Source organism: Oryctolagus cuniculus, chromosome X, assembly GCF_964237555.1.
Source record: "Oryctolagus cuniculus chromosome X, mOryCun1.1, whole genome shotgun sequence".
NCBI lineage: Eukaryota > Metazoa > Chordata > Mammalia > Lagomorpha > Leporidae > Oryctolagus > Oryctolagus cuniculus.
In genome coordinates, this window is record NC_091453.1 from 3,034,518 (window position 1) to 3,050,793 (window position 16,276).

Here is a 16,276-nt window from a genome sequence, read left to right on the forward strand (position 1 = left end):
TCTAAATTGATTTTATAATTGCATTTAGTCATAACTTAAAGTCTGAAAAACACATGGGTATTTTTAAAACCCTTAGCTGTCCCTGGCAACCCATTTATAAGATAACAACACACCTTCATCCACCCCAGCAGGTAATCAGTTTCTATCCTTTTTTGCACAGTACTTATCACTACCTGACAAATGTTTGTTCATAGGCTTTCTCTACATTAGACTGTTATATTTTAAAAAATTACTTGAGAGGTGGGGTGGGAGGGCAGAGAGAGAGATATCTCCCCCATCCACTGATCCACTTCCCAAATGTCCATAGTTGTCAGGGCTAGGTCAGGGCCAGTCAGGGAGCAGGAATGCAGTCTGCATCTCCCACGTAGGTGGCGTGAATCCAATTACTGAAATCATCAATGCTACCTCCTGGGGTTTCTGTTAGCAGGCTGGAATTGGGAACCAGAGCTGGAAGTTGAACCTACATACTCCACTGTGGGATGCTTGCCTCCTAATGAGCATCTTAAACACTGGGCTAAACACTGTCCTTAGACTGTAAATTTGAGGGCAAGATGTTTGTTTTGTTGTAGCCCCGGCACCTGGACCAGTGCTTACCAGATGAGGAAGCTGAGACACAGAGTGGTGAAGTTTCTCACCAATGTCATATTGCAAGTAAGTGTTGGAGCTGGGATTTGAATTCAATCTTATGTTAGGACAGCAACAGTGGTCATATGTGATAGAATGAACTATTTACTAAAAGCAGAGACAGAGGAAAAAATACCTGGACATACCTGTGTTTGTTAGGAACTGTGTCTCACTAGTTTGGAGGTGAAAATATTTACCATTCAAGGGAGTTTTTAGAGTACCTACTGTGTGCCAAGCAGTGTTTTGGGAACTAGAGATACTTGGATGTGCAAGATTAACCCAGATCCTGCTCTTTTAAAACATTCTTTGATTTTTTGTTTTGTTTCCCTTGTTATAAAAAGCTCAATACAGAAAAATTTGCAAACTATACAAGCCAAAGAGGAGCATAAAAATACTTGGGGGTAGGGAATGTGAGGAGAACAGTTGGCTTTGCTGCTCCTGGCTTCAGCCCCAGATGGGGGCCGTTGAGGATATTTGAGTAATTGAGCCAGCAAGTGGGAGCTCTCTGCTCTGTCTTGCTCCATCTCTCTACCTCTAATGTTAAGTAATATTAATTAAGTTTTTAAAGAAAATACCAATTTTTGGGCAGATAGTTGGCCTAGTGATGAAAATGCCTGTGTACCGCATTGGAATGCCTGGGTCTGATTCCCATCCCTGGCTCCTGATTCCAGCTTCTTGACAATGCAGACCATAGCAGTCAGCGATGGTGGCCTTTACTCCAGAGCAGTGAACCAGTGGATGCATGCTTTCTCTCTCTTGTCTCTCTGCCTCTCCAATAAGTAAATAAAAGAATACTAGGGCAGATATTTGGCCTCTTTGAAACACCCTCGTCCCATGTCAGAGTGCCTGGATTCAAGCCTTGGCTCTGTTCCTGATTCCAGCTTCCTGCTAATGTACACCCTCATAGGCAGCAGCTAATGGCTCAGGTACTTGGGCCCAGCCACCCACATGGGAGACCTGGATTGAGTTCATTGGCTTCAGCCTGGTTCAGCCCATTTCAGGCATTTAGGGAGTGAACCAACAGATGAGAGCTCACACTGTCTTTAAAAAAATGCCGGTTTTGTTTGTGACCAAATTCTTTTATCCAGATCATTAGGAGCAGAAGAAAACACACTAAAATATAAATAACCTTTGTTTCTTGGCACTGGTTGATGAATGATTGTTATTTTATTCTTATGTATTGTCCTATTTGAAGCTTTTCTTCAATAGGCACACATCACTTTAGTAAACAGAAAAAAATACCCATACATCTTAGAAAATGGTCTATCAATAAATGGTAGAGAAGTACTATAAATGAAAAGAGCTGCTCTAGTGTGATAGAATTAAAATAATTTCTCCTAAAATGTTGTGTCATGCAATTGTGTGATAGGGAATTGAGGCAACATTATAATGAGAACAGTATACTTGTTTGAACTTTGACTTTCATTGATGATTCTGATATTTTATTAGGCAAAGTGAAGTAGTTGTGTTCTATTTACAAGTGCATTCGTAGTTAACCTTTGTGGGTTGTCGCTCTGGATTTCTGAGGCCAGCTTACCCCTTCATGTTAACAGGAGCTCTGCATGGGTGACAGTGAGTAAAGGAAATGACCTAGATCAGAACCACTGGGGCTTGGACTTAGAATCACTGGGGCATATAAATAAATATTTGTCAAGTGAAAAATAATGAAAAAGCAACTCCTCCTGGACTGTGAGCAGGAGGCCTCACATGCAAAACTTTAAGAAATTCTTATTTTTAATTGACAAATAATAATTGTATATGATTATGGGGTATAATGTGATGTTTTGCTATATGTTTACATTGCAGAAATGATTAAATTAAGCTAATTTTAACAACCCTATCACCTGACATAGTTATAATTTTTTGTAGTGGAAACATTTAAAATCTAAAATCTGCTCATAGCACTTTTGAAATATGCAATGCATTATTATTTAGTATAGTCACCATTCTTTGCCATGGATCTCTAAAACTTATTCCTCCTGTGGAACTGTGGAACTATATAACTGTTCCACCTCAAATACATCGTCCTTTTATTCCAAGTTTTCGTATATAATGCATTCCAATTTGCAACTGAAGACCCCTTTTGGGCCGGCGCCGCGGCTCACTAGGCTAATCCTCCGCCTAGCGGCGCCGGCACACCGGGTTCTAGTCCCGGTAGGGGCGCCGGATTCTGTCCCGGTTGCCCCTCTTCCAGGCCAGCCCTCTGCTGTGGCCAGGGAGTGCAGTGGAGGATGGCCCAGGTGCTTGGGCCCTGCACCCTATGGGAGACCAGGAAAAGCACCTGGCTCCTGGCTCCTGCCATCGGATCAGCGCGGTGCGCCGGCCGCAGCGCGCCAACCGCGGCGGCCATTGGAGGGTGAACCAACGGCAAAGGAAGACCTTTCTCTCTGTCTCTCTCTCTCACTGTCCACTCTGCCTGTCAAAAAAAAAAAAAAAAAAAAAAAAAAAAAAAAAAAAAAAAAAAAGACCCCTTTTGAAGTTCACTATAGTGAAAATTTGTTGAAATTGCTGGCTGCTGTTCATTTTTCCTTCTCCAGAAAACAACATACCAAATTTCGAAATTTCTGTTTGTGAGGACTGTCCTTCAGGATATCTCACTCTCCAAACTGCAGGCACCTGACCCTAGCAGGTCATGCCTTTGCAAGAATGTGGATTCCATAGATTCATGCTGGTGAAGCACCTGGAGGTGAAGGTGCGGTCCATTAGTTACTGCTTCTTGGAACTCTGGAATGGCCATAGTTCCCACCCTTCCCTGATCATCTGCTTTGATTGTTTGAGCTCCTCACATCCTTCCATGGATTCCCTTTTTGTTCAACTTAGTCTCAGTCCATTCATTGCTTAATACCAAGAACTCTGATATTCACCCAAACCTATAACCCTTCCTTCTCCAAAGTCCTGAATTGATCCACAGATTATCCTGAGTAAGAAACATGACCTTTTGCAGTTGGAGAAGATCTAGAAAAGATACTAAAAATGTGCAAAATTTTGTTTGCAATTGTATAAAAAAGCTGTGAGACTCTGGAAAAAAGAAGACATGCTAAATGTTTCAAATGGAGTGTATTCAATACAGGGCATTGGGTACAAAGGTGGTTGAAGGGGGACGATAAGGTAACTCAGATGTTTATCATGGCTTCCTGTACCCATGGGGCTGATAGTTACAGCAAGAAGTAGCACTCCCTATAGTCACTACCAAGACATCTGAAGGGCATACTTCGGAGCTCAGAGCTTGAGCTCAGGCCACCAAGAAGGGTGAGCCTGGCTGTGGAAGCCATGTGTATACAGAAGGGAGTTGTTGATGGAAGCTGGTCACAGGAGTCCCTTTACTCCACTTGCAGTATCCATGAGAGACTTACATTGTCAGGATCTCACAGGGAGGCCAGTGACACAGGAGGAGCAGTTTGCAGAGTCCCATCCCTACCATCACAGAACGTAATAAAATAAGCACTTAGAACTCTTTCTGCTAAGATACAGCAGGTAAATAATCACGACAAAAGAACAGGTGGCTTTTAAGAGGATCAGAAATGGTTTATGAAAGTAGAATTCCCAAGTAAATTGGAACGTTTCAATAGATCTGTGGCTGAAGGAAAATTACATCATTATTGTACTGTGCTGAAAGACCTAAGGGCGCAAGTTTCACACCTGAAACATGTTCTCTGGCCCTCCGTGATGGCATATGGATGTAGTAGTTGGAGAATTTGCTTTCCAATGCATATTTATGATGTGGAAGGTGGTACATCAATGTCATTCAGTTTGTTATTACAAAGAGGAAACTGATGTGGGTATAAAGCTATTGTAGTCACCACAGGTCTGAAATTGTACCACTCAATTACAATTGCTTTTCAAAATGTTAGAAGAAAAAGCAGAGAAATTGATTATTTCATTGCAAAAATATTTCTCAAACTCTTAAGGGAAATTATACTGGCTTCAAATGTATGGATCTGTTAAGCAAACAGATTTGATTTGGAAAGTTTGCAAAATTACCAATCATCCGAGATTCATCACTAGAAGGGGAAATTATTATACTAGTACCAAAACAAAATGTTAGATGAAGAAACACATCTGTGAATGTTCATGGCAGCTTTATTTTTTTTTAAGATTTATTTATTTTATTTGAAAGGCAGAGTTACAAAGAGAGAGAAGGAGAGACAGAGAGAGATCTTCCATCCACTGGCTCACTCCCCAAATGGCCGCAACGACCAAGGCTGGGCCAGGCTGAAGCCAGGAGCTTCTTCCAGGTCTCCCATGTGAGTGCAAGAGTCCACTTGGGCCATCATCTGTTGCTTTCCCAGGTGCATTAGCAAGGAGCTGGATCAGAAATGGAGCAGCTGGGACTCGAACTAGCAACCCCAGCAGCTTTATTTGTAGCAGCTAAAACCCAGCTCAAGAAGTCCTTTATCTGCTGAATGGTTCAACTGTAATGCATTCATATCATGAACTGTGATGGAATTCCAGGGATTAAGCTGGGCTAAAAAGCCCATCTCGGGGCCAGTGCTGTGGCATAGCAGGTAAAGCCACTGCCCGTGATGCTGGCATCCCATATGGGCATTAGTTCGAGTCTTGGCTGTTACACTTCCAGTCTAGCTCCCTGTTAATGTGCCAGGCAACGTAGCAGACATGGCCCAAGTCGTTGGGCCCCTGCACCCACTTGGGAAATCTGTAAGAATTTACTAGATTCTGGCTTCAGCTTGTCTGTTTTGGCCATTTGGAGAGTGAACCATCTGATGGAAGAGTGCTCTCTCTCCCTTTCTCTCTCTGTAACTCTGCTTTTCAAACAAATAAAATACATCTTTTTTATTTTTTATTATTATTATTTTTTAATTTTTTTGCCAGGCAGAGTTAGACAATGAGAGAGAGAGAGAGACAGAGAGAGAGTTATAGACAATGAGAGAGAGAGAGAGAGACAGAGAGAGAGGTCTTCCTTCTGTTGGTTCACTCCCTTAATGGCCACTATAGCCAGCGCTGCGCCGATCCGAAGCTAGGAGCCGGGTACTTCCTCCCGGTCTCCCATGCGGGTGCAGGGACCCAAGCACTTAGGCCATCCTCCGCTGCCCTCCCTGGCCACAGCAGAGAGCTGGACTGGAAGAGGAGCAACCGGGCTAGTACCCGGAGCCCCAACTGGGACTAGAACCCGGGGTGCCGGCGCCGCAGGCAGAGGATTAGGCAAGTGAGCCATGGTGCCGGCCAATAAAATACATCTTAAAATAATAATAAGCCCATCTTGAGGAGTTACGTACTTTATGATTCCATTCTTCTGGCATTTAAAAAAATTAATTAATTAATTAATGTATTTATTTGTTTATTTGAAAGAGCATCAGAGAGAGAAAGAGAAAGAATGGAATGTTCCACCTACTGGTTTACTCCCTAATTGTCTGCAACAGCCAGGGCTTGGCGAGGCCAAAGCCAAGAGCAAGAATGCCATCCAAATCTCCCACATGGGTGGCAGGGATCCAAGTACTTGGGCCATCATGCATTGTCTTCCCAGATGCGTTAACAGGAAGGTGGATTGGAAGCAGAACAGCTGGGACTCTAACGGGCACTCCAGGTCATAAGCAGCCACTTGAGCCCACTGCACAAGTTTTGAAATGATAACATTTTAGAAATCAATTAGTGGCGCTAGGCATTAGGGATGTATATATGTGTAAGAAGGTGAGTGTGTTTATAGTAGGGCAAAATGAAGAGTTCTTGTGCTTGTAGAATTGGAACTATTCAGTATCTTGACTGTGATGGCAAATATACAAACCTGTACAGGTGATAAGATTATATATAGCACTTCACACACACACACACACAAGCTACAAATAAAACTGGGGAAATGTTAATCAGATGAATGGATTGTATCGTATCAGTGTTCTGGTTGTGATATGGTACTGTAGTTTTTCAAGCTGTTATTTTTGTGGGAAACTGAGTGAAGTGTATACAGGATCTCTGTATGATTTCATTTTTTAAAATATTTTATTTATTTAAAAGACAGAGTTGCAAAGAGAGGTAGAGACACAGAGAGAGGTCTTTCATTGGCTGGTTTACTCCCCAAATGGCTGCAATGGCCAGAGCTGAGCCAATCTGAAGCCAGGAGCCAGGAGCTTCTTCTGGGTCTATGATGTGGATGCAGTTGCCCAAGCACTTGGGCCATCCTCTGCTGCTTCCCCAGGCCATAGCAGAGAGCTGGATTGGAAGTGGAGCACCTCGGACTCCACTGGCAACCATATGGGATGCTGATGCCGGAGGCCGGGGCTTTAACCCGCTACACCACAGTGCTGGCCCCATCTGTATGATTTCTTACAACTGCATGTGAATCTACAATTACCTCAGTATTTTTAATTAAAAATTATGATTAGGGGCTGGTGCTGTGGCGTAGTCGGTTACCGCCCTAGCCTGTGGCACTGGCACCCCATATGGGCTCTGGTTCGAGACCCAGCTGCTCCACTTCCAATCCAGCTCTCTGCTATGGCCTGGGAAAGTGGTAGAAGATGGCCCAAGTCCTTGGGCTCCTGCATCCACGTGGGAGACCTGGAGGAAGCTCCTGGCTCCTGGCTTCGGATTGGCGCAGCTCTGGCCATTGTGACCATCTGGGGAGTGAACCAGCAGATGGAAGACCTCTCTCTCTCTCTGCCTCTTCTCTCTCTGTGTAACTCTGACTTTCAAATAAATAAATAAATCTTTTTAAAAAATTATGATTAAAAATGGTATGGGAGGCAACTATTTGGCATGGCATTAATCCATTACTTGGGACATTGGCATCTTGTATCAAGAGGGCCTAGGTTGGATCCTGGCCCTGCTCCCGATTCCAGCTTCCTGTTAATGTGTTCCCTGGGAGACAGTAAGTGATGGCTGAAATACCTGGGTCCCTGCTACCCTTGTGGGAGACCTAGATGGAATTTCAGGCTGCTAGCTTTGACATTTGGGGAGTGAACCAGCAGCAGCTTAACCCCACTGCGCCACAAAGGCAGCCCCAGGATTCTTTTTAAAAAATTTAAAACTACAATATATTCTTTTAAAAAATCTATTTATTTATTTATTTGAAACGTAGAGGTAAAGAGAGCAGAGAGAGAGAGACAGAGGTCTTCCATCCTCTGGTTCACTCTCCAAATGGCCGCAATGGCCGTAGCTTGTGCTAATCCGAAGCCAGGAGCCAGATGTTTCTTCCAGGTCTCCCATGCAGGTGCAGGGACCCAAGGAGTTGGGACATCTTCTACTGCTTTCCCAGCCCATAGCAGAGAGCTGGATCAGAAGTGGAGCATCTGGGTCTTGAACCAACGCCCATATGGGATGCCAGCACTGTAGGCCGTGGCTTTACCTGTGAAGCCTCACCGCTGGCCCCTATGATACATTCTTACATACAGAAAAAAAGTACAATAATTCCTGGATATCAATATCCAGGTACCATTTGTATTTCCTGGTTTTTCTGAAAAATTCAGGTGTGTTTTGGCATTACTGAGGAATAATTCATGTATATTAAACTCTAGCCATTGAAGTATAAAGTTCAACATATCTGGAAAGATATAAACACCCATGAAACCACTACCATGATGAAAACCAAAACATTGCAGTCACACTCAGAAGTTTCTTTGTGCCCCATTCTCCTCCAATGACCGCTGAGCAACCACTGATCTACTTGTCATTATAGATAAGTTTGCAGAGAATGTGGTTTCGAAAAACCCACCTACATGGTATATGATTTTATAAAAATTAGAAGGAAGTCTAGAGAATTTTAAAAAGTGCTTATATTTTTGTCTGATATATTTTGATAGCTTGTGAGACAGAAAGCTAGTTAAATTTAGAATATCCAGCTATATTTATTGAGCACTTATTATATGAAAGATATTTTACTTATATAATCTGTCTCATGATAATTGTATGGTTTTTATTATTTTATTATATTTATTATTATCAAGCCCATCTTATTTGAGGACAATGAGGCTCAGAAAGCTTGCCCAGGATCTCATAGCTTGTAACTGAAAAAGCTTTGATACTTTGATAAACAGCCAGGTAATCTGATTCCAGACACGATCCGCTTAACAGTGAGCTGTAGTCAGTTAATTAGCAAAAAACCGCCACCAAAACCAAAAACTGACACGAAAAGAGCGTCTGGATGTGTTGCTAAAATGTCATCTTCTTGGGCCCGGTGCTATGGTATAGCAGGTAAAGCTGCAGCCTGCAGTGCTGACATCCCTTATGGGACTGGTACGAGTCCCAGCTGCTCCACTTCTGATCCAGCTCTCTGCTATGGGCTGGGAAAGCAGTAGAAGATGGCCCAAGTCCTTGGGCTCCTGCACCTGAATGGGAGACCTGGAAGAAGCTCCTGGCTCCTGGCTTTGGATCGACTCAGCTCCAGCCATTGTGGCCAATTGGGGAATGAACCATCGGATGGAAGACCTCTGCCTTTCCTTCTCTCTGTGTAACTTTGACTTTCAAATAAATAAATAAATCTTTCTAAAAAGGGCGGGAGTCACAACAGATCTCTACCTCACCGAAGAAGCACGTGAAAAGATGTTCCATGGGCCGGTGCTGTGGTGCAGCGGGTTAAGGTCCTGGCCTGAGGTGCCGGCATCCCATATGGGTACTGGTTCTAGTCCCAGCTGCTCCTCTTCTGATCCGGCTCTCTGCTGTGGCCTGGGATAGCAGTGGAAGATGGCCCAAGTCCTTGGGCCCCTGCACCCACGTGGGAGACTCGGAAGAAGCTCCTGGCTCCTGGCTTCGGATCGGCGCAGCTCCAACTGTTGCAGCTATCTGGGGAGCAAACCAGCGGATGGAAGACCTCTGTCTGTCTCTACCTCTCTGTGTAAGTCTGTCTTTCAAATAAATAAAACAAATCTTAAAAAAAAAGATGCTCCAGAGTCTATATCATGATGGAAAGCACGATTAACACGTGTAAAATTAACTTAATAGGGATTCACTTGTGTGAATGAGCATGGGAAACTGTATTTGTGAGGAGAGGGGCTATGTGGAACACTCTGTACTTCCCACTTAGCTGTTCTATAAACCTAAAAAAGTAAAGTCTGTTCATTGAAAAAGTCTTATGCTCTCCAAGCTTTAGTTTCTTCGTGTCTGGAGGGAACAGTTGGACCAGATTGCACCATGAAATCCTGCCCTTTTAAGTACAGGGAAATTGTTTCTTTATTCTTTTCCATTTCCCAAAGCATCCACTTTATTGTTTCCCTCTTTCCTGGCCATGGGGCTTTCAGAGATTGCATTAATGTATCAGGCAAGCTGGCATCACTTGGCTGTGAGTATTCTGGCAAAGAATAGGCTCCCGTAAAAGGTTTAGAAGTTTTCTTTATCAAGTCTTTTTGGTGGCCTCTTAACTAAAACTTTGGGGAAAAGTTGTTTCTTATGTCTATCAAATGTTTCCTGTCCATGTTAATTTGAATAGCATCTATAATTTTGGCTTCATTGATCTGTACAACATGATCATTTGAAGTTAGAATAAATCTTCCGATGTTTGGTGGAAATCTTAATTTTTATTTTACTAAAGTCCTTCATTAACCATGCCGTGTAGCCAAATATCAAAACAGGTTGGTCTTAATGAACAGGAAAGATTTATAGTATAATGTAAAGTAAGTTGGTCATGTGGAACTTCTTGTGGTACACTGGTATGAAATAAACAGACATTTAAGAACACCAGGGCTATACCAAGTCTTCCCCTCTAACTTCTCTTTGCTGAAAGGAGGCACAACATTTGTAAGTCACCACATTCCATGTTCCCTACAGGTCATCATATATGTTTGGTGGCAATGTTTAATGAGTCAAACTGAATGAAGAAATAGGTGAAAGAAAACTAAATTGAAGAACATGAGTAGTCATTTTTAATGTTTACCATAATGTTCTTTGAGTTGTAAATGTTTAAAGTATTGTAGATGATTTGTTTGGAATCATTTAATTCCTAAGGAGTCAGGGCAACTTGAATGGAGGGAGCCCTGGCCTTAAATTTACATGAAATACTATTTAGTACTGTAGAAGAATTAGTGGTGCTTTTCTGAAGAGTGGCTGTTGGACTAAGTAGTTTTGCTTTATGTTATATTAATTGTTCTATTTTAATCATGAAAGGAGAGACTTGCTTCATCCACCACTTCATTCCCATTATAGAAAGGAATGTTAAATATATATTTAGATTGCTTACAGCAGTGCCTTTGAAATCTTCTTGGCTGCAACCCACAGCAACGCACACATTTTACATCTATCTATCCATCTGATACTGAAACAACACTTTCATACAGTAGTACCTATGCTTATTATGTATAATATGCTCTATTCTATTCTGTTCTGTTTCATGAAAAACTGCTGGTCATGACCCTCTAATTTGATTTCATGAATGTGCCAAGATTGACAGTTTGAAAAATGTAGCTTGGAGAGCTCCAGATTGAAGTGCAGCAAATAGACCAAATTATCACACGTGATGATAACAAATGCACTGAAAGGAGGTATTTTCCATTTCACTTCTGAGTAAGTGTAAAAATTTAAAGCTGACATACCATAGACTCTTTCTGAGGAGTGGGATTGAGAGATAAACTTTTTTGATTTTATCTTCCAAATTGCTTAAAAAATAATTTTCACATGTATAATTTTTATAGTAAAAAAAAACTAGCAAGATGTAGCTATTCACCCTGAGGAACTCACGTCATACTTTCTAAAAGTTTAGAAAAATTGTGCCCAACAGGAATGTGCAATTATAGGGTATTAGTTGCCTAAATTGTACATTATCCTTGGGATATGCTATGCAATGGTTAAAAAATGATTATGTGAGGTCTAACACAGTGGTTCTCAATTAGGGGTGATTTTGCTTCCCAGGGGATATTTGGCAATGTCTGGAGACATTTTCAGTTTTCATTAATTGGGGGAGAAGGGCTGTTGGAATCTAGTGGGTAGAGGCTAGCGATGTTGCCAAATATCCCACCACACCACACAGGACAGCCCCCCCTCCCCATGACAAGGGCTAAGCCTCCACTGTCAGTAATCCTGAGGCTGAGAAGCCCTAGTCTAACTAAATGGCTGTAGCAACATGGAAGCCTCACCTCATTCCTCGTATCTGTAAGCAGTTTTTCTTGTAGCATTTTATCTATACCTCTCATACTTGGAATACAGTTATTTGCAATCATTTTAAAAAAAGATATATTTATTTATTTGAAAGGCAGAGTTACAGAGAGGCCAAGGCAGAGGCAGAGAGATCTTCCATCCACTGGTTCACTCCCCAAATGGCCACAACAGCCAGAGCTGGACTGATCTGAAGCCAGGAACCAGGAGCCTCTTCTGGGTCTCCCACATGGGTGCAGGGGCTAAGCACTCGGGCCATCTTCTACTGCTTTCCCAGGCCAAAGCAGGAAGCTGGGTAAGGAAGTGGAGCAGCTGGGACTCAAACCGGCTCCCATATGGGATGCTGGCACGGCAGGCAGTGGCTTTACCCACTATGCCACAGCACCGGCCCCTCATGTTTTATTTCTCTTCCTAGGTAGAAAGCTCCTTTTTGTAGGGAGAATAGCAAGTGTCTTCAAAAAGTTCATGGATGGGGCCAGCCTTGTGGCACAGTGGGTTAAGCTTCAGCCCAGGACGCTGGCATCCTATATGAGTATGGGTTTGAGTTCTGGCCACCTTACTTACAATCGAGCTTCCTGCTAATGTCCCTCAGAAAGCAGTGGAAGATGACCCAAGTATGTGGGCCCCTACTACCCCTGCGGGAGACCTGGATGGAATTCCAGGCTCCTAGCTTTGACTTCACCCAGCCCTGGCTGTTGCAGCAATTTGGAGAGTGAACCAGTGGATGAAAGATCTCTCTTTCTCTTTGTCTCTTCTTCTCTATAACTCTGTCTTAAATAAATAAATAAATCTCTTAAAAACTTCATGGAAAATGCTTATTATGAAAAAACTATGCACGGATTTCAAAATTTTTTGTACCAAAATCAGCTTATATTTTGATTCCATTTCCCATGAACTTTTTGGAACATCCTTATACATTTCTGGTTTATCTCATTGTAACCAGAAGCCAAGCCAATTTATGCCATGTAATTGTTCAATAAATATTTGTTGAATTATTTTGCGTAATAAAAAGATGAACTCTGTAATTATTGCAATTGAAAGATGTTCACAATATACTTAACTGATAAAAGTGGTGATAAATAGTAAGAGTGATCTACAAGTTCAGTGCAATCCCTACCACAATTCAGTTAACTTTGAAGAAATTGATAAGCTGATTTTTTTTGTAAGGGAAAGGGTTTATTGGGGAAAACCCAGCAGGCTGGAGGGAAGGGGCAAAGAAGGAAAAAGAGAAGGAGAGTGTAAGAGAGAGAGAGAGAGAGGAGAGGAGCTAGTGAGGAGAGAAGAGAGAGAGCAGAAAGGAGCTGAAAAAGAGAGGGAGAAGAGAGAGGGGAGCGAGAGAGAAGCCAAGAGAGAGCAGAGAAACAGGGAAAGAGAGTGAGAGAGAGGAGAGGAGCTAGTGAGAGAAGAGAGAGAGCAGAGAGGATCCGAGAAAGAGGGAGAGGAGAGAGGGGAATGAGAGAGAAGCCAAGAGAGAGCAGAGAGAGAGAGAGAGAGTGAGAGAGACAAGCTGATTCTTAATCCATATGGGAAGTCAAGGGACCTAGAATAGCCAAAACAATCTTGGAGGTCCCACACTTCCCTATACCAAGACTTACTACAAGGCTACAATAATCAACATAATGTGATACTGTTTTAGATGGATAGCCATCTAAAACAATGGGATAGAGTTGAGAGCCCAGAAATAAAACCTTATATTTATGGTTACTTGATTTTCTTTTTTTTAAAAAAAAGATTTATTTATTTGAAAGGCACAATTACAGAGAGAGAGGGAGAGGGGTAAAGGTAGATAGATCTTCTATCTGCTGGTTCTCTCCCCAAATGGTCACAATGACCAGGGCTGGGCCAGAGGGAAACTAGGAATCAGGAGCTTTTTTTGGGTTTCCCACATGGGAGCAAGAGCTAGAGGAGTTGGGCCATCTTCTCCTGCTTTACCAGATGCATTAGCAGGGAGGTGCATTGGAAGTGGAGTAGCTGGAACTTGAACCTTTGCCCATATGGGACACTGGCATCTCAGGCAGCGGCTTTACCCACCACAGCACAATGCCAGCCCCAGTCACTTGATTTTCAACAAGAGTGCTAAGACAATTTAATGAGAGAAAGAACAGTCTTTTCAACAAATGGTGCCAGGACAATTGGATAGCCTCATGAAGTTGTGTTCTCCATGTTATGCACAAAAGTTAACTCCAAATGGATCATAGATCTAAACGTAAGAGCTTAAACTGTGAAAGTCTCAGAATAAAGTATAGGAGTTAATCTTCATGACCTTAAGTTTCTCAGAAATGACACCCAAATCTCGAAGGACTATGTACACACACACACACACACACACACACACACACTGGATTCTTTGAAGTTAAAAGCTTTTATGCTACGAATGATACCATTAAGAAAGTGAAAAGACAACCTACCGAATGGTAGAAAATATTTGAAGTCATATGTGGTAACGGAATGTTTTCAGAATATATCAAGAATTCTTACATTAATAAAAGACAATGACCCAGTTTTAAAATGGAAAAAGAATCTGAATAGACATTTTTCTATGATGATGCACAGGGAGCAATAAGCACCTATAAAGGAAAATGCAAATTAAACTCATAGATGTCACTTCACACCCACAAGAATAGATAGCTATAATAAAAAAGATGACAATAACAAGTATTGGTGAGTATGTGGAGAAACTGGAACCTTCATTCATTGCTGGTGGAATGTAAAACAGTGGAGCCAAATTGGAAAAGAGGTTAGCAGTTCGCCAAAAAAGTTAAACAGAGGGTTATCAAATGAGCCTACAATTCCAGTCTTAGGTGGAACTCTCCCAAGATAAATAAAAACATATGTTGACACAAAAGTGTGTGCCTGAATGGCTAGCAGCATTATTGAATAGCCAAGAAGTAGAAACAACTATCAACTGTTAAATGGATAAATAAGTTGTGGGCTATCCATACAATGGAATATTCTTTGGAAATAAAAATGAAGCACTGAAAACATGCTACAATATAGGTGAGCTTTGAAAACATTTTACTAAATGAAGGAAGCAGACATGAAAAGCACATGTATGGTTCCATTTGTATTAAATGGCCAGAATAAGCAAATCCACAGAGACACAAAATAGATTAATGATTGCCTAGGGTTGGGAGGTTTGGGAGGAAGTGGAAAAGAGACTGCTTATTTAACCAGGTTTCCTTTGGAGGGAATGAAAATGTTCTAACATTAGATCCTGAATGTGCTAAAAGCTTGTCACTCGTATATTTTATGTGGGTGAATTCTATGTTATGTAAATTGCATCTCAATGATTTTTTTTTAAGAAAAGGAAAAGCAACACTGTGTATCTACTCCCAGAATGTAGTGAGCTCAGATAACTGTGGAATGTTGGTGGGTCAGCTTGTACCTGTTTTCTGCAAGCATTCATTGTGAAACCCCTGATGAACTGCAGCTGCACTAGGAGGGATGAGTTAGCACTTGCTCCCAGAGACAATGCACAGAGCCCGGTATACACGAAGGTGCTCAAGCGAAGGGGTGGCTCTGCACCAAGTCCAGTGCAACTCTTGCGGGGAACATGCCCTGCGCGGTGGCAGGTTGGGGGACCCGGAAACTGCGCCTGACTGGGGCCAGACCCCAGGAGGCCTCCACTGTTTGGCCATGTGCACTGAGTACTGCATCTCTTCTAATGCTGAGTAAACCAGGGTAGGGGCAAATGTCACTGTGTGCTAATACAGCCTTCTGTTTAGCTACGTTAATGGATTCTCTTTGGGTGACAGGGTTATGGATGAGCTTCTTTTTCTTTGTATTTCTCGGTGTTTTTTGATTGTTTTCGTGGGGGAACGACATATTAATGTTGTCCTCAGGAAAAAAAAAACAAACGTTTACAAAGAGATGTAGTTCTGCCCCCACCCCCAACACCATGGCGTCATCGGGGAGGCCGAAAGCCTAGGCAGCAAAGTCCACGGCCGCCAGGTTCCTTTTGCTCTGATCATCCCGTGGAGGGGGTGCTTGGCGGGTGCAGCACTCAAGCTCCGACGGCTCCACGGGAAGCCCCGCCCCACTGCCACGGGTCTCCATTTTTATTGCGCAAGCGTGAGAGCTGCCGTTCATGGGGATTGGGAAAGTGGGCCATAAACTTTGGGCTCAGACACTAGGCGGCTGAGCTTAGGTGTCAGCTGTGTAGGGAAGTGCCAGGAAGGGCCAGGTGTCCGGCACACGGAAACAGGAGTCCCCTTCGTCCAGTGGTAAGGGGAGCCTCAGATTAGCCTGCCCGCTCCCCACAAGGGGGAGCCACAGGCCCCAGTTTGTTGCCAGGTACCACCGAGAGAGCCCCTGGGATCATTCCTGCTTGTCTCCCTCCACTTTTAAGCAGCTCTAGAATACCTTTTTTTTTTTAATTAACGATTTATTTATTTACTGGAGAGGCAGAATTACAGACAGAGAGATGTAGAGACAGATAGAGGTCTTCCGTCTGCTGGTTCACTCCCCAGATGGCACAAAGGCCAGAGCTGGGCTAGGCTGTGGGTGCAGGGGCCCAAGCACTTGGGCCATCTTCTACTGCTTTTCCAGGTGCATTAGCAGAGAGCTGGACCGGAAGTGGAGCAGCTGGGACACGAACCAGCACCCATATGGGATGCGGGCACCA